The following is a 24,080-nucleotide window of genomic DNA, read 5'->3' as shown; positions in this document are numbered from 1 at the left end:
TTTCCTTTATTTATTTTAAAGTTTTATACTATCTAGAAAATGCATACATACAAATGTATGTATATTATTATTCCCTGTAATAAAATCTAAATTAAAAAAAAAAAATACCAGTCTAACGGTTAGACTCGATAGAAGTGAAACCTTCCGTAAAACAAACTGAGAGAGAATAAGACGAAAGCAGCATTAGGAGCGGGATAATTATAGGTTCATTATAATATTGCTATAAAGTTCATATTTTATTTTCTTCATTTTATTATTATTCATCCCCAATGTTTTCAATTTCAACTAATGATACGAGTGGCTTATGATAGATAAAATATGATACAAATGCTTTGGTTTCGATGTTGTCAACATATCTTTGAAATACCGCGTCAATGGTTGTTTTTGATCGTGTTGTCGATTCAGTGCGATTGTTACACATTTTTAAATTGAATGTTGTATTGAGAACGTCAATTAAAGGAACCGCTGTGTCCAATGCAAAATTTACATTAAAATCGCCACTTAAAATCATTGGAACTTTATTGTAATCTTTTCTAAGTATCCGCGATACTTCTGGTGTATACTTTATTAAATTTTCGTGAATGAATTCCGTGATGCTATTTATTGATTTTTTGAAGTGAAAACTTCTTTAGAATCGTTGGGAGTGATTTGAGGAAAAGTGAAACGAAAAAAGCGACCAACTTGGCTACGAAGCGTTATATTATATGTTGATATAAACGTAGCGACGAACTAAATAAAAATAACTTTTATTTTTTCTTGTGATTCGAACCAAGGATTTTGGATCGGAAGCTCACATTGCTAGTCGCTCGGCTACCGCTCCATGCTGTCGTTGCTGGCCTAAAAGTTATTTAGTTACGAAGCGTTATATTATATGTTGATATAAATAATTTTTGTGAGCGTGTAATTCTCAAAAGGTTTATTAGGTTTATTATTTAAAATCTATTGACTAGGTAGTGTGATATCTGTTCTTATCAGCTTAACATCTGATATATCCTCCATCGGAGGACAACAAATGTTAAACTGATTTTTGGAAATGGGCGGAGTGTTTTAGGGGCTTGCTCTCCCCCTCTGCCACGGGTTGGCGCGGTATTGCAGTACCGCCGAGATTTCGACCTTGAATAAATACAAGAAGAAATATACTAATATACATTTAGCTCTGGTGGGAAGAGACATAAATTTTTATATGAATACAAGTAGACGAAAATGGATTTTTTTTTTTTTTTTTTGAAATTTGCATTGTAGGACATTTCTGATTATTTATTCAAAACAGTTTTTTTTATTAAAATTGATTATAGAAGAAAATTGAATTTTTTCCAAGGTGAATTCATACACTAAGCTAAGTAAAACGTTTCTTAATTCAATTTTGTGTTGACATGCAAATGTACACGGCGGAAGAAAAAAATAACAAATCAGCTGTGTTATTGCTACCACCTCCAAAAGATTCGCCTTGATTTTTCATATAAAAATTATAAATATCATCACTTGTGACAACTGTACCCAGTCGGTCGACAGTGTGTGAATCATCTTTAAATTCTGCAAGAATACCCTAACCTGCGCAGCGCACAGTAAAATCGACACAAAGCTGAGCGCAGAGCACAATCGTACAAACACACTAACGTACATACATACATATATACGCTCGAATACATTTTCTTACTGTGCTCAGCCAAGGCTGGTAGTCATGCACTGTGGCGATATGAACGCACAAATGCACATACACAGGCACGAACATGAATCAAACAGCTCGCCGTGTTTAAGTGAATCGGTATAAATATTTCGTACATTAATTTTTGTGAGCGTGTAATTCTCAAAAGGTTTATTAGAAAATGTAATGACAAGGTAGTTTGTTGGTTGTGTATGGTTATCGCTTCTCGGCCTTATGGCTAAGATCAAAGTGTAGTTTAACATCTGATAGATCCTCCATCGGAGGACAACAAATATTAAACTGATTTTTGGAAATGGGCGGAGTGTTTTAGGAGCTTGCTCCACCTCTGTCAGGGGTTGGCCCGGTATTGCAGTACCGCCGGGATTTCGGCCTTGAATAAATACAAGAAGAAATATACAAATACATTTAGCTTTGGTGGGAAGAGACATAAATTTTTATATGAATACAAGTAGACGAAAATGGAAGAAATTTGTAAGTCTGTTTCTTCGGTCCGTTTGGGTATTTTTTTTGACAACATCGAAACCAAAGCATTTGTATCATATTTTATCTATCATAAGCCACTCGTATCATTTGTTGAAATTGAAAACATTGAGGATGAATAAAATAAAATGAAGAAAATAAAATATGAACTTTAGAGCAATATTATAATGAACCTATAATTATCCCGCTCCTAATGCTGCTTTCGTCTTATTCTCTCTCAGTTTGTCTTACGGAAGGTTTCACTTCTATCCCGTCTAACCGTTAGACTGTATTTTTTTTTTCTGTTGATACTCACGACACTTTTCTGTATTATTTTTCGGCATAATTGCGGTAAATATTTAAAAATGAAAATATTTACGAATATAAAAATACACACGCGGTTGCTAATATATTATGAGCGTCCCCAGAAAAACCTGCGTGACCGAAACTCTAACACAATTACATTTTTTTGAATGTTACAAACACATATGCACGCAGGTTTTGCTGGGGCGTGACCGAAACTCTAACACAATTACACATATGCACTCGTATTTGTTTGAAAATCGACTTTTTTTTTGGTTCTCCGTCCCCTTTGGAAAATGTGTAAACAGTAAGCAAACTTTATTCATATATTTTTCCTCATTTTTGCATCAGTAAAATTAAACAAACGCCGTAGCCGAATGGGTTGGTGCGTGACTACTATTCAGAATTCACAGAGAGAACGTCAGTTCGAATCTCGGTGAAAACACCAAAATTAAGGAAAACTATTTTTCTGATAGCGCTCACCCCTCAGCAGGCAATGGCAAAACACCGAGTGTATTTCTGCCATGAAAAAAAGCTCCTCATAAACATATCATAAAATAAAATAAAATAACTGTATAAACATTTTTTTTTTCTTGTGATTCGAACCAAGAATTTTGGATCGGAAGCTCACATTGCTAGCCGCTCGGCTATCGCGCCATGCTGTCGGCGCTGGCCTAAAAGTTACGTTTATATGTAATATTCGTAGCCAAGAGTGTCGCTTTTTTCGTTTCACTTTTTCTCAAATCACTCCCAACGATTCTAAAGAAGTTTTCACTTCAAAAATTGGTTTGCCAAAGGAACAAATAAATGCATACTCAAATGTCAATACATATGTCGATATACCCAAAACACTTGTATGCTATGAATTAATTTCGACTCAAAAAATTAGTAAAAATTTTCATCAAATTTGCTTAGTTTTAAATTTACTAAAACGCACATACCAAAATGTGAGAGGTAAATTAAATCAAAATATTAAAGTTACTTTGATTTGAAATGCTGGCGCATATAATGAATATTCAATCATTTTTTCTTCATCACCTTTGTCTGAAAATACAAATTGAATAAATTTTCGTTTATCAAGGGAACATAAAAATGCACAAGCAAATACTTTGCAAAATACCGTCGGCTATTGGTCAATTTGATTTCCTACAGAAGCCAAAAACTGTGCAGGGCCAATATGCTAAAGGAGAAATCGCTGTAAAACATCTCTGTTAAAAGTTTCACCACACCCCGGCAGCGGTTAGACTTCATTTTTGTCAATTCACACTATTCGTAGCTCGTGAGAATTCTCTGTATTTAACGTTCTCTGCAAAAAGTTCATTCATAAGTTCGAGCTCATATTTCAATTTCATTCATAAAACGAGCCGCCCATATGCCAATTTTCGCGACCATTCGAAAATAGTCAATATTGGAATATTTCGCGTGGAATTATTTGCCAATATTTGATAAATCTTGAATTTTTGTCATGTCGAGTGACCGCGGCTCCGTATGTATGTATCCACCCTTATATGTATGTAAATATGTCTTCTAACTGTGCGACAGTCGCGAGTTAATGCGACTTAGATTCCTTGAGAAATTCCAGCGAATCACACATTTCTGTCCGCAAAGCCGCATATATGTACCCTATGATCAAAAAGTACCGGGAATGTTTAAATCAAACAAAACAGAGTTAAATTTCAGGCAAATTTATATTATCTCCTTCAAAATATGACCCGTCTGAAGCAACACACATGAGCCAACGTTTAACCCAGTCCTCCAAACACCCCCGGCAGGCCGACATGGCCTTCAGCTCCTTCGTCGTATTCTCTTTGGTCTCTTTGATCGGTGCGACGGCGCGTTATCATCACGCAAAATCCAAGAATTGTTTGCTCACATACAGCCGTTTGCAACATACAGCATCTCTCAAAGGCTTCAAAACCGATGAATAATATTCTTTATTGACTGTCTGGCCCGATGGAAGGTACTCATGGTGGACTATGCCTTGGCAATCGAAGAAAACAGTCAACATCACCTACCCGGTTCTTTTTGCTCATAGGGTATATATATCCCATCTTTTCACTGACGGACAAGAAGGCGGTCGCAGTTGTTGTTTTTTATATGCATACATTTTGCGTTCGTTGAAGGCTTGTATATATTTATATACCTACATATGCGTGTATGCGCGTTTGGCTTTCTGGATGCATCCATGGATATTAGAATATTTTCTCATCAATATGTATATGTTAGTAGCTCAGATTTGACTAAAGAGATTAAATATAGGAATGCATATTCATATGATTGCCTTTATGGCTGTTTTACATATAAATCAATTCAAAAGAAGTATGAATAATGTTATATAGAGAATAAATTTTTTAAATAACAGGTATTAGAAAAACCTGAATACACTATTTTAAATCAATACTAATTAAACCAAATAAAAAAATTTAAATAAAAATATCGAACAAAGAAAAATACTTAAGGGACTTGAACCTGGGACGATGTACTGCATACACGACACGTCTTTCACGATTGCGCTAAACTACAATTACTAATGAACTTTTCTAAATCACTCATTTATTCGATTCGCAGTTTTATATGCACATATTCTGCGATATTTGAAAGTTTGTATGCGTTTTTTTTTTTTTTTTTTTTTTTTATGGAGGTGGCAAAAAGCATTGAAATCCGAAAAGTGTGAAACTTGTCTTTCGACTCACCCACTAAAAACCCCACCCCAGCTCCGTTTCCCTCCCGCGGGACGACCGTTAGGTAATACTTCAGGGGAGGGGGAGCGGCCTATTGCCTCTTCATGAAAATCTGCGCTGCTGTTCAGCGTGACGCAATTTGGTGATTCCTAATACCGTTAAGTATTACTAGGTACTACTTCACGGGAGGGGGTGTGGCCTATTGCCTCTACGTAACAATCTGCGCTGTTGTTCATTGCGACGCAGCTTGGTAATTACTATCCTTGCCATGTTACTGACAGCGGACCAATGTTCTTCTGAGTCAAGCATGATATCTACTAGGTTGCTAACCATTATTGGCTTCCCCACCCTAACACTCAATTCTACTCTTTCCAGCTCGAAACGAGGGCAGACAAAGAAAACATGTTCTGCATCTTCAACTAAACTGTCGCAGAAGGTGCAGTACGGGTCATCTTCGTGCTTAAATCTATGCAGAAAAGCCTTAAAGCATCCATGCTCACTAAGTACTTGGGTCAGGTAGAAATCTATCTGACCATGCTTTCGATTTATCCATCTTGTGATATTCGGGATCAATCGATATGTCCATCGTCCGTTCATGGAGTTCCTCCATTCCTCTTGCCAAGTACGGATGCTTCGCTCCCGTTCAGTCCTTCGGTTAGTCAGCTGTGCTGGATCCGCTCGATGTTTTTTTTTATTTCGGCGAATTCTAGTGCAGTCAGCTTAACTGGTAGCATACCCGCGAGGACTAGTACAGCATCTTCCGATACTGTGCGGAATGCACAGCACACCCTGAGGGCACATAACCGGTATACCGATTTAATACCTTTCATGTATGTGCTACAGTTAGTTGCTTCGACCCAGGCTGGTACCGCATATAGCAAGATAGATGATACCACACTGCTAAGCAACTTCCTAGAAGCCTGCCTAGGTCCTCTCGTATTCATCATAATACGTGTCAATGCGGTTACAGCCTTCGCTGCTTTATCGCTGGCGTATGTTAGATGCTGTTTAAAGCTCCATCTGTGGTCAATCATTACCCCGAAATATTTGATGTACAGCTTAGATTCTAGTGCGTGGTCACCTACTCTGAGATTCGCTGTTTCAACTATTTTCCTCCTACTGATGAGAACTGCCTCTGTTTTATGGTTTGCAAGGCTTAAACCACTAATGCGCAGCCAATCTTTTGTGATTTCGACCGCTTGGTTGCAAATCGCTTCGGCCTGGTTTAGGAATTTAGCAACGACTACGATTTCAATGTTATCAGCAAACCCTATGATTTGGGATCCTGGAGGTAGTTGGAGACGCAGAACCAAATCGTACATTATATTCCAGAGGAGTGGGCCCAACACTGACCCCTATGGTACTCCTCTGGTTACTCTGTACCTTTTCATTCCTTCGTCGGTTTTGTATTGCAGCACTCTGTTAGTGAAGTAGCTTGCAACAATTTTCCGAATGTAGGCTGGGACTCGGAAATTCTCCAGCGCATTTAGGATTTTGTCCCAGTTTGATGTATTAAATGCATAACGTTGTAACTAGGCAATACTCTTTATCTCCGTAGAGCCAGCGAGAACCTTCAATCGCTTTGTGAGCGATGCGCTTAACCGCTATAACAGCATCTGTGGTAGAGCGTGTTTTACGGAAGCCATATTGGTGCGGCGATAACCCTCACTATCGATGGAAGATTCCAGGCGATTTACAATTAGCTTCTCTAGTATTTTCCCTGCCGTGTCCAGTAAGCATAGTGGGCGGTATCCTGAGGGATCTTCCGCCAGCTTAGACCCTTTTGGTATTAGCACTAGCTTTTGCAGTTTCCACTCTTTCGGAAATGTGCATTCTTCTAAGCAGGAGTTGTAAACATCCACAAAGATTTCTGAATACTTTTGGATTGCCAACTTAAGAGCTTCATTCGGGATCGCATCGGGCCCGGGTGCCTTATTGCCTTTGATCTGTTTGCAAATGTGCAAAATTTCGTCAGCGTTGGTCAGGCATCGATTTCCATCGTCTTCCATACAGCTGGCAGCGTTGCCTGCGATGCCTTGCTGTTGGTGGAACAATATTTTGACCACGTTGCGCAAAATAACCGGGCACGTCGTAGGCAGCGGTTTGAAGGCTTTTGTTTTTTTCATCACCAGCTGGTATGCAAATCCCCATGGATTGCTGTCAGCATCCTCGCATAGTTTTTGAAAGCACTGGCGTTTGCTGCTCTTAATTGCATTTTTTAGCGTTTTCCTTTTTTGTTTAAATAGGATTCTGTTCCTTTCAAAGCTGGTCGTACCTCTCGACCGCTGATATGTTCTTCTTGCTCTATTGCATTCTTCGCGTGCTGCAGAGATTTCTTCCGTCCACCAGTAAACGGGCTCTCTGTGGTTTTTATTAGGCCTTGTTTTACTCATAGCTGCATCACATGCTTTAGTGAGTTGCCTCATGACTTGGTTAGTTTTTTCAGCCGCATTTCCAGTAGGTGTAAAATTTGCCATCATTATCTCGAACACTTCCAGGTCCAAAGTTCCAACCCGGTATCTGACCTCGTGCGAGTTAGATAACTTAGGCCTATCCTGTTTGCCTATAACGCAAAGTATTGCAAAGTGATCACTACCAGTGTAATACTGGCTAAGGGACCATCTCGTACTACTCACGAGGCTAGAGCTAATAAATGTCAGGTCGATTATTTGCCCTTTGCTGGTTCCCGGTATTCATAAGCGCTATGTCAAGCATAGCGAACGCTTCTGAAAGGGCTTTACCTCTAGGGGTGGTTCGAGGGCATCCCCAGTTCACTGCCCAAGCGTTAAAGTCGCCAGCTACAATGACCGGACTATGATCTTTAATGTCATGTGCAAGTTCTTCCAGTGCGTGTATGGCTTCCGCTAGGGTTAAGCTAGGTGGAAGATAGCAGCTGTAAACAAACAGCTTACCAACACGGGCTCGTACATAGCCACGTGTTGCGTTCATATTCGTCATTCGTGACCTAATCATTCCACAATTCCATATAGCCGATTTGCCTGTTGTGTCGGATACCCAATCATTCCCATTTCCGTATTTATAGGGTTCGCTGAGTATTGCAATATCTATTTTGTGCTCTCGTACAGACTGTTCGAGCAGGCTTTGAGCCTTCTCGCAGTGATTTAAATTCAGTTGGAGAAACTTCATTTATGTCGCATTTCTTTGAGTGCTCTTTGATATAAAGGGCACTTGTTGCTAGTCATCGCGTGTGCGGTGTCGCTTATTTGTTTCTTTTAGCAAATTAAGCAACTTGCTGTTTGGGTACAACTCTTCGCCTGGTGATCTTTACTGCCGCATTTGAAGCAGGACTTGGTGAAGTCGTCCGTACTTTTGCATCTCGCTGCGACATGCCCGTACTCCATGCACTTAAAGCACCTTTTCGGGTCAAGTTTTTCTCTAATACGGCCGATAACTAGGCCAATCCGTATTTTGCCTGCTGCTGTAAGCTTAGTGGCAATCTCTGGTGTAACTTTAAGGGTCGCCGTTTGCGTCCCACCATAAGCTTTTCGCAAGTTAGCAACTGCAGACAAAGGCACATTTAGTTCCTTGAATTGGCTAGTTATAGCTTCATGAACTTCGTCTTTCGTCGTGATTTCGTCGAGATCACGAATTTCGATTTGACGTAGTTCAGTTAATGTCCTTACTTCAACTACATCTCCTAAGGCAGCTTTAACTGCTTCGTTGATCTTCAGAGTGTTTAGATCAGATGATCGCTCAAGCACCAGTAGCAAGTCCCCTTTTGCAGTTTTCTTAAAACCATATACTTTAGAGTACTAATTTGGATTTGATAAAAGAGATTAAAGACATATGTACATATTTTCTGTTTTGATTGATTTATATAAAAATCAGGTCATATCCAGTATGAACTATTTTATACCGAAAAGAAATTTCCATTTATGAAATACAAAACAAAACAGTATTTTAAAGAAATTTTAATTAAAATAAACTCAAAAATTTCACCAAACTTTCCTGGTTTGAATTGTAAAAAAAAAATGTGCAAGGAAAAAAATATGACTTCAGGACCTGAACCTGAATTAAATACGTGCCAAAAAACAAAACGAATAATTCCGCCGACTTTAGCATCTGCGCCACAAATTAACTGCCGCGCTGCCTTCTTAATCGCAAATTTATTCGCTTCGCTGTGGGCATGAAATAAGCCGAATCCCTTAGTAGTGTGGTGAAAAATCTTATGAAATCCCTTAGTAGTGTGGTAAACGCAGAAAAAATCTGAATTCCTGTCCTAGCGTGGTAAGTAAATATAGAAACCCTCCACTTGCGTGGTAAATATCTGCAATACCCCACTAATGAGGTAAGTTGAATTTGAAAATCCCTTGAATCTACAAATTAGTACTACTCCCATTAACATTCTCTGGTTATACTACTAACTAAGCGCTTACACCCTGTTTGGGTGTTTGGCCGAGCTTCTCCTCCAATTTGTGGTGTGCGTCTTGTTCCGTGGTGTGATGTTGTTCCGCTAATGGAGGGACCTACAACTTCAAGGCGACTCCGATCGGCAGATATTTTTTTATGAGGAGCTTTTTCATAGCAGAAATACACTCGGAGGTTTGCCATTGCCTGCCGAGGGGCGACCGCTATTAGGCTGATTTTTTCATAGTTAACAAAATGTGTTGAAGCTTTCTAGAAATTGAAGATAGTGATTATCTAAACTCGGATCACTCACCATATCATTTTCAAAGAACAGATGGGCAGATTGAGTAACCGATTAATGGCATTGTTTCAAGAAAGTTCTAGAAAATTGCAAAAATCATGAAGCACAAATAATTAATGAGGAGCAATTAGATAATGAAGTGCAAAGGTTTACGTCCAACGTGCAACGTGCCGCATGGAAAAGTACTCCAACAGTTAAGGAAACCGTAATCATTACGCAATGCCCAAAGGACATCAGAGATCTTATCTCAATAAAAAGAAAACTTAGCAGTAAGTGGTATTAAACTCGAGGTCCAATAAATAAAACTTATCTAAACAAAATGACCAAAGACCTTAGTCGAAAAATAAGAACAATTAAAAATGATAATTTTTCTCGAACGATCGCCGTGTGGATTACTCCTTATAGAAATGCCCTAAATACTTAAAAAGGCCACAAGTGCACTGTCCTATTCGCAAGATGATAGAAGGAAAATGGGCTAACAACAATTCCCAGAAAGCAGAATTATATGCAGACTATCTAACTGATGTTTTTTCAGCTCATGAAGCAACACGCAAAAACCTGTGTACATCCGTGCTACAAGAAGAAATTCCACGAGTTACGAGCGCCGAACTAATAAGAGAAATTTAAATGCTAAAAAATAAAACGTTCCCTGGCTTCGATTTAAGCACCGCAAAAATACTTAAGCATCTTGTACCTAAAAGCATCCAAATTCTCACTAACAGAATTAAGGCATCTTTTAAACTTCATTACGTTCCAATTTTCTGGAAAACTGCGGAGGTAATTATGCTAAAAAAACCAGATAAACCTAGACCCGAAGTTGCATCGTATAGGCCCATATCATTTATACCTGTGATCTCAAAGCTATTTGAAAAGCGGTTGATTAAGCGACTCAATAAAATAATAGAACGAAAACATAATAATTCCGACACATCAGTTTGGTTTTCGAGGAGAACATTCCACAATCAATCAGGTACACAGGATCACGCACGAATTAAAAAAAGCTTTGGAAAACAAAAAGTATATTCTGGCGTATTTCTGTGGCAAAGGCATTCGATAAAGTTTGTCACACAGGTTTGCGCTTGTTAAACCGAAACTCATACTTCCCAAACAACACTACGAAATCTTGGAGTCGTACTTATCAGGACGCTACTTTCGAGTAAAACAAGAACAAGTCTCCGACAAAATAAAGGCAGTAGTACTTCAAGGCAGTGGTCTTGGGCTTCTACTGTATCTTATCTTCACACATGACCTACCTTCTGATCTTAATTACGTCACAGGTACGTTTGCACATGACACCGCGCTTATTGCAGTTGGTGAAACTGAAAGCAAATTGACAGCCACATAACAAACCGCTTTAGGTAAATAAGGTCTCCCAGTGGACTAAAACAAACAAAATCTGTACACGTAGTTTTTACAAACACAAAAATACAATATATTATATACCAACATGCATACATAGATGTTCAACAGGTACCATACTAAAACTCTGCGAAGTACCAAGGTATGACACTTGATTGTAAACTTCGATGGAAAGAACATTTTAAGAAAAAGAGGGAAGAATTGGACATGAAACTCAAAAACATGTGCCGTGAAACACTCAGATTGTCTAACAATGATGTGCGGGAGGCGCGGCAACTTTATGTGACAGACGACAAAAAAGAAGTGGTAGCTGAATTTGAGACCATCGATATGGCAGCGGAGGTTCTGAAAAATACAAAGAAACTGTCTGGTACTAAAATATACATAGGAAAAGACTTCATCGCGAAAAAACTACAATATAAGCAGGTGCTTATGTATATAAGAAAGTCCCTCCTGCTGTTAGACCGTAATCATTAGGTGCTGATGAGGAAGGACTCAATTTGTGTAAACAGCAACTGGATGTCTTTTAACAGCAACAAAACACTTATGTGTAAGGATAAGCCGGCTGATGTTATATTAAGTAACTTATATGGCAACAGTTTCTCTGTAATTGGCTTTCAGTATGAAACAATTTTAGAAAAAATAAGTTGAAAAAACCGAGTTTATCCAGTACATACGAATTTTTCATTCATAATTATTATAACAAAGAAGCTAGTACATCACTCAGTGCAACAAAATGAATGTTCTAATTTAGAAATTATTTCACACAATATCCAATTTAACTAATAAGTTACAATTTAAAAGTTTTTTCAAGTACCTCAACTCTTTTAATATGTTAGCTAGGTCAGTGAAACGGTTGAAGTGCATCTGGCACTCCTCAAGTAGCACTAAAGCGACGTTTTGATACCATTATGAGATCTCCAACAAGCTGATACCTACAGCCAACCAGAGCTGTTGATATAATGGAGATGATTGATTGAATTTAGGTTGGCGCACTGCCCCAGGCTGTCGAAGGAAGGAGCTAACAGGGACCTTAGTCTTCTAGCTGCCAAACCCGGACATTTACAGAGAAAATGCTGCACAGTCTCCTTCTCTGAAAGGTCCCCACAGCTTCTGCGTCCAGCGACCGGTAAACACAGTTACGAGTTTGGAAATTGAATGGCGAGGAGTTGAAAGAAGTTTCTGAGTCCTTCATATATCGGATTGGGATCAAAGGGTTTTCAAAATAGCACCTGAAGAAATTGAGCTCCATCTTTTCTGCATTTTCCTGAGAAATAATTTGTGCAGTTCCCCTTTAAAAACTGTCAAGAGGATGCTGATGACCGGATAGGAGATCTCTGAGGCCAATTCAGTCCCCTCATCAACAATTTCATTTCCCTCCATGTTCCTATGTCCTGGAACCAGATCAGAGAAATTTTACCTGCAAACCCAACAGATTTGATCTCTTCTTTACAGGAGTTTACTGATTTCGTTCTGCACCATGGCGTCGTCAGAGCCTTAATCGCGGCTTGACTATCGGAGAAAATGTTAATATATCCCTCGCTCCCGCGTTCCTTAAGTATTTTCTTGCCTGCAAGATCGCAAAGACTTCTGCGTGAAAAACACTAGCAGTGCTCGGCAATTTAAAGAAGATGGATAAATTGGCTGATTTAGAGAAAACCCCTGCTCCGATCCCCGATTCCATCATGGAACCGTCAGTGAAGACAGAGGTGCAAGCTTCGGTGCAGATTTTTCCCTCCATCCCACCCTGCCTATTTGGAAAGATTGCTCTAGAACTCTAGCAGCTATAGTTTGCTCTATCCGCAAAGAGATCTCTTTGAAGTTCGGAGAAATACGGTGTTAACTGCCCAAAAATGCGTCCATGTCCTTTGAAAGATTGCACTTTGAGCTGCGATGGAAATGATGGAAAAGTCGATGGGAAGTAAGTGCAAAAGGGCATTCAGTGCAGCACTGGAGCAAGTTCTACATGCTTCGGTGATGCCAATGCATGCAGTCCTTTGCACCCTCCCCAGTTTAGTGATATTATAGTCCTTCCGCAGAGCTTCTCACGAAACCAGGCATCCATACGTTAAAATTGACAAAACTACTGCGTTGTGCATCCACAGCACGACCTGTGGCTTGAGTCCCCATTTTTTACCGAACATAGATTTGCAGGAGTAGAAGGCTATACTGGCCTCCTTTACCCGATTCACAATGTGTAGCTTCCAATGGAGTCTCGAGTCAAGTATCATGGCAAGATACCTAACTTCCGATGAGAGCGGGAAAACGTGGTTGTTTAATTTGGGAAGTCGAAAGGGTGGAGGTTTATATTTTCTGGTAAATAGCACCATCTCCGTTTTGTTAGAGTGGACTCGGAGGCCACAAGTGGCAGCGCAGCGACTGAGTACAGCCAGTGATCTTCTAAAATCTCAGCTATGACTTCGGCGTATGCTACCACCTTAACTCTCTCCTTATTTAGTATTATCAGAACTTCGTTAATAGCAATTAGCCAAATTAGGGGCGAAAGGACACCACCCTGCATCGTCCCCCTGTGATCGAATCTAGTGACTTTAGCCCCTCTTGCGACCGCATTAATTTCCCTGCAGCCAAGCAGGGACGAGATCCAGAGACAGATAGGTCTTTCCACCTCTAGACTATCTAACGCAGTGACAATTGACTCCGCCCGAATGTTATTATAAGGTGCTATATCTGAGGAGGCCGCCAAAGTGAATTGTTTGCCTTCCAGGGATTTTGCCACAGTCCCTACGACCTCGTAACTGCTGATTTCCATTTCAGGTAAGCATGTTGCGCTGGAAATAATCAATCAATCTTTCAAACACCTTTCGGCTAATGAGGTATGACTTATAGGCCTTAAGTCCTTGGCCGAGTCGTGACCCCTCATCCCTGCCTTGGATATGAAAACAACCCTCGTTTTCTTCCAGTTGGCAGGGAAGTGATTATCGCTCTTAATGTAGATTTCTTACAGGACAGAGATCACCAAGGTACCGATTTTCTGAAGCATCACAGGCAAAATATCGTCAAGGCCAGGAGATTTAAAGGGAGTGAAACTATTGATTACCCACGTGATTCTGTCAGCCGACAGAATAGATTCCAGGGAAACATCGAGTAGCCTTACCTGTCGACTCGTGTCGACAATCTCACGTGGTTTAATATAATTTTCCGGTAATTATTCACCAGGATAGTCATTCAGCCCACTGCCCGTCCTCCCTTTTTACAAGATTTCTGCAAGAGAAGTCTCTCTAAAGAATCTGGCTTAGCCTTGCAGAATCCTTCATGGATTCAATGGACTTGCAGTAATCCTTCCAGGAGTTGCGCATATTTAATGGCTTTTTTCTATTCATTCAAAATTACACGGTAATTTTTAAAGTTTTTAGTTTGGTAGCATATGCTAAGAACCCTCCTAACCTTCTTTTTCAAGTCAGTCAGCGTCTTGCTTCACCAGGGAGGAAAGTCTTTCTTGCTAAAAAATGCCGCCTGATAGGATCGCTTCAAGTGCTCCACCTGCTTGTCCAGTTGATCAGTGGAAGAGTAGGGAAAAGTTCGCCTGCTTAGTTTATTATTGAAAACCCTATTGAACAGAGACCAGTCAGTTCTTTTAGGGTTCCTGTGGGAAGATATTTTTTCCCGTGCGAAATTGATTTCGAAAAGGATCAACATCTGATCCGAAAAGGAATTTCTCTGAGAAACCTTCCAATTATCAACCCTAATGGCAGGCGAATTAGTCGAGAGAGTGATATCAAGGACGTCCTCCCAACCGTTTGATGCGGTACAAAAGTGGTGGTGTAGCCCTTGTTCCAAATAAGGACATTTCGCGTTAAATTGAAATCAAAAAGAGGCTCACGTCGATCATTTATCTCGCTGCTTCCTCAAATGGTATGTCTCGCATTGGCGTCGCAGCCGATGAGGATGGCCTCCTTATTAAATGAAGGTGAGTCCATCAAACGACCCCCTTCCTCAGGAGGTGCTGCATTTTCGTGGGCCATGTATGCAGAAACCAAATAGTAGCAGCGGCCACTAGATGCTTCTACACGGACTACTGAGTCCAGAATTAAGTATGTAACTAAACGGAAATTTTATTTTAAATTATGAGCTAAAAAAAGATACTGAACACAGTCAGAAACTCCAGAAATCGGTGGAGACAATCTAGTGCTCCGAAAAGACGCTCGTCAACGGTTAATGGTAGCCTCACAATATCTGACTTTTATGAGCATTTTAAATCTTTGCTTTATCATACATGTGTTGGACCTTGAGCCCAGCCTATGGTGTTAGACCCTTTTCTCGAGTCACCGTTTGAAATACAATACTTGCAACTAGTACTCAAAGGGCTCAAAAACAAAAAAATCACCGGGCAAATACACGATGCTGAGTTTATTATTTTCCTCAGAAAACAGATCCAACTTCGAATTCGGTGTGGCCCGAAACATGGTAGTCTGCAGCACCACATTTCAGCATAAGAAGATACTTCATGAGCTACCTGGATGTCTCCTGATCGAAAAACGCGAAACCAGATCGATCATGTTGTGATAGATGGAAGACACGTTTCTAGTGTTTTAGATGTACGTACGACCCGAGGATTCAACATCGACTCGGACCATCACCTCGTTGCAGTTAACTGCGCACACGCCTCTGTGCAAAAACAGTTAGTATGACGAGGAATGTCATATGGGATCGCTACCGAGAGCTAAGAAAGGAAGAGAGAAGTATTATCTGAATGAAGACATGAGAGCCCGAAATACATGAGTGCGAGGGGCTTAAGATGTTGGCCAATAGGAAGCTAACAGAAGGTTTTAAGACCGGGGCGTTTTCCTGTAAGAACAAAGACGGTCTTTTTGTGACTGATATTCAGAGCACCCTTTAATTATGGAGGGAACTCTTCTCGAACCTGTTAAATAGTGAAAGCTGTGCATCTCACAGAGAATGTGAAGATCCCGATTCCCCAATCGTTGAGAATAGCGATAATGCGGCTAAAGAACAACAAAGTCGCGGGCGCCGACAGACTGCCGGCTGAGCTTTTTAAACATGGCGGCGAGGAACTGGTAAGTACATGCTTGCAAAATATGCTCGGATGAATGAATGTCGGCCGATAGGAATTTAAGTCTGCTCTGCCCAATCCGTAAGAAAGGTTATCCTGGAATCTGTGGCTTTTACCTCGGGATTAGTCTTCTAATATCGCCTATAAGGTTCAAGGGAGCGTATTGTGTGAAAGGCTGAAGCCCACCATCAACCAATAGATTGGACCTTATCAGTGTGGCTTTCGACCTGGAAAGTCTACCATCCACCAAATATTCATAGCACGCCAAATCTTGGAAAAGACCCATGAAAGGAGAATAGACACACACCATTTTTTCGTCGACCTCAAAGCTGCAACCTACAGTAGGAAAAGGAGTTACTGTATGCCGCAATGTCTGAATTTGGTATCCCTGCAAAACTGGTACGGCTATGCAACATGCAGAAGCTCAACCCCAACAGCGCCATCTGAATTGGGAAGGACCTCTCCGAGCCGTTTGATACCAAACGAGGTTTCAGACAGGGTGACTCGTTGTCGTGTGACTTCTGTAACCTGATGTTGGAAATGAGCGTACGAGCCGCAGAACTTAATCGCTCAGGCACAATTATTTATGAAAGCGTACAATTGTTGGCGTGTGCCTATAATATTGACATCATCGGCCTTAACAACCGCACTGTTAGTTCGGCCTTTTCCTAACTGGATAAAGAGACAAACGAGAACAAAAGGAAGTACCTCCTGCCATCAAGCAAACAGTCGGCGCACTCGCGTATCAGCACCTGCGTCACTGTTGAGAGTCATGATTTCGAGATTGTAAAAGACTTCGTGTATTTAGGAACCGGCATTAACGCCGATAACAATGTCAGCCTATCTGTTTAACCGTATATACTAAGGAAATTAGGGCAGCAAAGAGGGGTAGCTTTAAAAAATTCTGCGAGGAAATCTCGTTAATACCCGTAGCAGCTAGGCTTCATAAATTTATGGCTAAGGAGAGAGTGGATATTAAACTATGTATTATTAAAGAGATAGATGGCACATATGTACCAGGTATATACCTATGAAATGAGACGTTCAGCTATTAGTCCATAGATGTCCCCAGGAGTATTTTTAAACCTTCCCAAATGTCTTGTTTTTTTCGTCTGTCATCAAGCTACGATTTGCGGACATCGTTGATTTTCTGTTATCAATTGAAGAAAAACGCTTCTCAAGCTCATCAAATGCTTATTGAAGCTTATGGTGGACATGCTCTAAGTAGAGCAGTGCTTCAGGTGGTTTGAAAAATTCCGAAGTGGTGATTTTAGCGTGGAGAACGAGAAGCGTGGCCGGCCACCGAAAAAGTTTGAGGATGACGAATTGCAAGCATTGTTGGATGAAGATGATAGTCAAGCGCAAGAATTGATGGCAGAGCAGTTGGGAGAGACCCAAAAAACCATTTCCAAACGTTTGAAAGACATGGGCATGATTTTAAAGGTCGGAAGACTGACAATGTACGATTGGGAACGACTGGTGCATGCGGCTTACTCACCAGACTTGGCGCCTTCCCATTATCATTTGTTTGCATCGATGGGCCACGCACTGTCCGAGCAGCCCTTTAATTCTCTCGAAGAAGCCAAAAAAGGGCTCGATGATTAGTTTGCGGCCAAAGACGGCCAATTTTTTTGACGCGGCATCCACAAATTGCCTGAGAGATGGGAAAAATATGTCACTAGCGATGGATCTTATTTTCAAGATTAAATTTGTAACCATTTTTTGTTAATGAACGTTTGAAATTGAAAAAAGGTTTCAGGTATACATGTGATGAGGTCGAAAAAGCAGGCGTCTTGCTGGTCACACATTTGCTACACCTGCTGAAACAGCTGGCGTTGGCATTAAACATCGGATGAACTTTATCAGCAGTGTAAAGCGGTTGACGCAAACGCAGCACAGTCATCGTTCTTAATCCCCACACTCTAAACCCACCCTCGTAACCATCCCACCACCACCTCTCGCCGCCCTCTCCTTTCATCCTATCGATTTCCTCCTTCACCTTACCTCCTTCCCAATAGTCTCACAAAATACAAATCCGTTTATCTTCGTCCAAGTGTGCCCATTACTTGGGTAACCATTCCAACCTAACCTAACTACAGCAGGGCGAGGAAGTAATTACACCACAACTAGTTGTGATAATGCGAAACAGTTTTGCGCTGGCATACATACCCACAGTGTGGAGAAGAGCACAAGGGGTTACCCCAACGGGTCAGGGGTTAGAATTTGCCCGAGATAAGGTAGGCCTGTCGTAAAAGACGACTAAAATCTAGGGTGGCCAGTCCCTGAGTGGGGGAGCTCAACTGGAAGTGTCCTCGGGTGCAAGGTCTGACCAAGACTTAATCTCAGTATCACGAAGAACGGAAGCCCTCAGAGTTTGCTCTTACATTAAGTGTCAAAAACGCAGAACGCGCGTATAAAATGCTATCTCGATGAGGTTTCTGTGTTAAAGGCAATTCGACGCCACCTTTAATAAAAAGAAAAGTATCCCTATCACCGCATGGTGAACAATAGAAAAGTCCAGGCGCGACTGGCTCATAGTGGGCAGCTACCTGGTCGGCGTCTGTTCTCCATGTTAGGAGCGGCTGTCTTTTTAATGATATGGAGTGGCTTGCGAGCTATCAGGATTGATTCCAGTAAGATCTTCCAGTAAGATCGGCATACTGGAGTTGAAGCAGTTTGCGATTAGGCTGGGGTATTGACTCTCTGTGATCTTAGTAAGTGGAGTGGAATCCAACTGAAACGACTCACAGAATGGTTCGCTGCCTCTCCGTCCTACTAAAACTTGGCAAGTCTCACGATACGTTCAATGTCTGTTGCCACCTTTGGTGGCCACGTAGGTTGGTTTGAGATGACTCCCCATTAGTTCCCGCCTGAAGTCTGGCTCTGAACACTATACCCCAAAAAGGGCAGTGTCAACCCTCGCATGGCCTCCCTGAACTCATAGATAACCATGAGACTTACGGAAGCTACGTATATTAGCGGAGATTGCGGCCGTGAGTTGGAACCCTTACAGCATGGAAACAAATTTAAAGCCTACAAACAAAAACGATGAAATAATAACAACAGGTGGCATCGAAGCCTTTAGGAGGAGCGCGGCCTCAAGTGCAACCGGAGCTATGCAGCACGCCGTTAGTAAAATGCATTGCCAGAGAACTAATAAGGGCCGAAGACATACCGCCCCAAAGCAACGTAATAACGCCAACAACACGGCGCATAGAAGGCTCAGACGGAGCAAAAAACAAAGAGATGGAAACACCAGTGGGTGAGTTCTGCATCGGAAAACCCGCTGGAGAAGGAAAAAGTGCAACTGAAAAGAAGAAGGCACTACAAGTAAAAATGATGAGTCTAGGAGAAGCTATTGACTCTATCTTGGAGTACTACAAAGGCCGTCACAATATGCATCATGAAAAAAAAGATCGGTTCACTTATGAAAAATAGGCAGACCGAAGCTATTATGGCGATGCAAGAGTGTGAGAAACAACAGACAACTCGAAAAAAGAATACGCCAAAAACTTCAAGCGTTAACACTATTAGAAAAGAATGTTCCGGTATCATCACACAATCAGTTAAAAGGACGAGAACAAGAAACAGTCCTAGTACTCAAGGAACTGGCAACCCTGTCGTGAACGCACTATCGCCTGCGGCAAAAAAAAGGTGTGCAACGGCAGCTATTCATCGGACAAAATCAGTACCGGCACCAATTAAAGACCAAAATGCCGGCTGGATGGTTGTCAAATGAAGAAAAGAAAAGAAGCCACCTGATGCTATAATCATATCCAAGTCCGAAAATGCTACGTATGCTAACATTCTGCGTAAGGTAAAAACATCGGACTCTCTCAAGACTCTCGGGGAAGATGTAAAAGCAATCCGCAGAACAGCTAAACAGGAATTGATCATAGCGCCTCAAGGGGCACCGTACGGAAAATCATCAGCATATCAAGCAGCGATTGAAGATGTTCTGAAAACCGCAGCAAAAGTGACGGTTAAAACTCACACTGTAACAGTACAGTGCAGAGATCTGGATGAGGTAACCACTGCAGAAGAATTATGTGACGCGCTTCATGCCCAATGCAATATTAAACGTCCTGATGCAGCGGCTGTAAGAAGCCTAAGAACGGTGTACAACGGTACACAGACGGCCTTCATTGTCCTCCTAACCCGGGATGTGAAAAAGGTGTTAGAGGTTCAACGTGTGCGAATTGGATGGTTGTCATACCGGGGTACGAAAGGTCGATTCTCATAAGCGTTGCTTCAAGTGCTGGGGATACGATCATGTCGGTCAAAAGTGCAAGGACCAAATAGACAGATCGGGACTCTGTAGAAGATGTGGGCAGGAAGTCCATAAGGCGCTTTCGTGTAAATATCTTGAACAATGTGCACTGTGCAAGGGGAACCATGCAGCTGCCAGCTACAAATGTCCGTTGGCTAAAAAGGCGCGAAGAGAAGCCATCCAATGAGGGTTGTACAGCTTAATCCCAACCACTGTCAAACTGCCCAGAGTTCTTAGGCGTAGACCATGCAAGAGCAATAAATAGATATTGCATTTATATCCGAGGAATAGAAAAACATTGATGGTTATTCCTGGAGGTCGGATGGTTCAAACAAGTCGCAGAGCGAATGATGACTGCTAAACACGGCTTTACATGGGTTGAGACGAATGCTGACAGCCTTTGCATTAGAGGCACGTGGCAAGCATCCAGTACTTATAGCTGGCGAATTCAATGCCTGGTCTACTACTTGGGGAAGTACGCGTACTAACACACGTGGCAAAGTGCTTTTGGAAAGCCTGGCACCATTTGACTTGGAATTGCTCAATGTGCCTGGTAAATTCACTTTTCAAACCGAAAGGGGATGCTCAATAGTGGATCTTGCCTTCGCCCATAGTATCATACAGCCCGCAACGCAACATGGGCTGTAAGCTCCATCTATACGTACAGCGATCATAAGGCAATAACCGTCGATATACCAATGGGTGTAGAAAAGAGTGATTTTCGCCTTCAAAGAGCACAGCAAAAAGGGTGGAAGAGGCAATATTTTGATCCCGTTTTTCAAAAAGTGTGGAAGATACAGAGGTTGGTACTGATACTCAAACCAGGAAAGCCACCAGACCATAAATCGTCATATCGTCCACTGCTAGATACACTCGGCAAAAGACTAGAACGCGTCTTATGTAACAGAATGCAAGAGTTTCTAGAGAAACCAACAGGGCTTTCCCCAAACCAATACGGCTTTAGAAAAGGCCGTTCAACCGTGGAATCAATACAAGTTGTAATGAGTATTGCTCGTCAAGCCACTAGCGGCAGGAAATGGAAAGGTGGTGCGAAGAAATACTGCGCTGTCGTTACCTTAGACATAAAAAATGGCCCCAGATTACGAGTGCACTGAGAGGATTCGCGGTGCCGACATACCTGCAAAAAATCATATCAAGCTACTTTGAAAACATACGCTTGCTTTATGATACTCACAACGGAATAGGCATATACAGGGTGGGCCATGTAAAATTTGCTTTTTGAATCGGCTATAAAAAACTAATCAATATTTTTTCAAACTTTTTTTTTATTTTGAAGATTGAACATTGTCATTTATGAATGAAAAATAATATCGTTCAAATGACTGCCTCGACTTGCTTTACAGTAGGCCATTCGATCAACCCATATTTTAAGCACATTTTCGATTGTTTGGGCTCCAATTTCATGAATGGCAACTTCGATTTCGTGTTTTAAAGCATCAATCGTCTCTGGATGGTTCGCATAGCACTTGTCCTTAACGGCTCCCCACAAAAAATAGTCCAACGGGCTTAAACCATAGCTCCGAGGTGGCCAATTAATATCGGAATTTCGGCTGATTATTCGGCTTTCAAAAACGGTAGCCAAAAGTTCGAGTGTAACTATGGCAGTATGACAAGTTGCACCGTCCTGTTGAAACCAAATGTCGTCCATGTCATCCTCTTCAATTTTTGGAAACAAAAACTCGTTGGGCATGTCACGGTAACGCTCGCAATTTACTGTAACCGCGGCTCCTCGCTCATTTTCGAAAAAAAATGGCCCGATGATGCCGCCAGACCAAAAACCGCACCAAACAGTGACTCGTTGCGCATGCATTTGCTTCTCTACAGTAACGTGTGGATTTTCTGAGCCCCAAATCCGACCATTTTGCTTATTGACGTAGCCACTGATGTGAAAATCAGAAAAGAAGAAGCAGACTCCCCACTTTGGAAATAGGTTTTCAATATTTCTCAATTTTGTTCAAGCGTATAGCATCCCATTTCGTAAATGTCAAACCTTTAAGTAAATTATGAACACATTTGCCATGTCATTTGTGTTACCATTCTCAAAAAATAGGTGGTTCAAAAAGCAAACGCTATATGGCCCACCCTGTATTAAGTGACTGGCACCACAAAGCTCGGTGCTTGGCCCAACCCTTTGGAATGCTATGTATGACGGTATCCTCAAACTTGAGCTTCCTGAAGATGCTATCCTCATTGGATACGCAGACGACATTGCGTTGGTGGTAGTGGGAAAGTATCTGGACGTGTTGCAAGCGTTATGCAACGATGCAATTGTAAGAACTAAAAGATGGCTTAAAAATGTGAAGCTAGAACTGGCAGCTCAAAACACTGAAGTCGTATTACTGACAACACGACGGGTACGTAAAGAGTTAGTGATTACGGTAGCTGACCATGATATAAGGTCGCAGCCATATATCAAATATCTTAAAGCACTCATTGACTCGAAAATGTCGTTTAAGCATCATTTACAGTCAGTCAGTGAAAAATCCGTAAGGATAAATAACGCGTTGACTACACTAATCCGTAATATTGGCAGCCCTCGCGCAAGTATACGGAGACTCCTGTTAACAGTCACGAGCTCAGTGATTCTGTACGCATCACCAATCTGGGCAAACACGAAGCCATCGTATCTCCAACACATACGAGCCACATACAGACTTGGCGCCCTGCAAACCCCCAGTGCCTATCGCACTGTCTCAGATGATGCAATCCATGTGATAACGGGAATAGTGCCTATCAACCTTCTCGTGGTTAAGATGTATAAGCTACATAACACCATTGGGCAGAAACCATCGAACGTGTGCTAAAAAAGAAGAAAGGCTGTGAACAATTGAAGAATGGCAGAAAAGATGGGAGCAATTCGAGAAAGATAGTTGGACCTTTGAACTGATTCCAAACATTGCGAAGTGGATTGAGCAAAAACACGGAGAGATTAATTTTTGTATCACACAGTTGTTTACTGGACGCGGTTGCGGTTCAAAGCATACCTACACAGGTTCCATCTTGAGAACGACCCGTACTGCCCGCAGTGCCCCGAAGAACAAGAAACGGCGAGGCATATCTTGTTCCAATGCCAGCGGCTCATTAATGAGCGAAATATGCTTGAGAGAGCGTTTGATGAAAACATAAGTGAGACAAATCGTATTCCATATATGTGCAAAAACGAAGAAAACTAGAAAATTACTTGTGTAGTGGCCACAAATATCATATCACGTAGGTCCCTAGAAAGAGCTCCTTAACGAAATGTACAGAACAGAATGACACAACGGCCTCCTGACGTATTACTTAACGGTGAAGTTCCAGGAGGACTTACCGTAGGACATGAGGGGGGTTAATGTCCCACACCACGGCTTCGGCCATTGGCTTTTAATGCTTCCCCTCCTCCACAAAAAACGAAAAAAAGAACTCAAGGGGTTTTCATACCAAAGGTAGAAAAAAAGGACTACTCACTGGCTAAGTCCTTCAGACCAATCAATCTCATCTCCTTTAGTAATGGAGAAGATTATAGATAATGAAATCAGATCAAACACTCTTCGTATCACACCTCTCCATCACAACCAACCGCTTATGGGAAAGGTGAACAAGTGATTATTTGCCATCCCTGATCTGTCGCGCTAAATTGA

General features: G+C 41.4%; 1 non-coding gene and 1 pseudogene across 1 annotated transcript; both read left to right on the top strand.

The window, feature by feature from the left end:
- Nucleotides 1-927: 927 nt before the first annotated feature.
- LOC129251113 (U2 spliceosomal RNA) lies at nucleotides 928-1,122 on the top strand. Its single transcript, XR_008582921.1, has one exon. It is a non-coding gene; the product is annotated as a U2 spliceosomal RNA (small nuclear RNA).
- Nucleotides 1,123-1,863: 741 nt separating this feature from the next.
- On the top strand, nucleotides 1,864-2,045 carry LOC129251107 (U2 spliceosomal RNA; annotated as a pseudogene).
- Nucleotides 2,046-24,080: the final 22,035 nt, after the last annotated feature.

Source organism: Anastrepha obliqua, chromosome 6 (assembly GCF_027943255.1).
Source record: "Anastrepha obliqua isolate idAnaObli1 chromosome 6, idAnaObli1_1.0, whole genome shotgun sequence".
NCBI classification, from domain to species: domain Eukaryota; kingdom Metazoa; phylum Arthropoda; class Insecta; order Diptera; family Tephritidae; genus Anastrepha; species Anastrepha obliqua.
The sequence above is the reverse complement of the archived record's forward strand: the minus strand, read 5'-3'. Positions and strand labels throughout refer to the sequence as shown.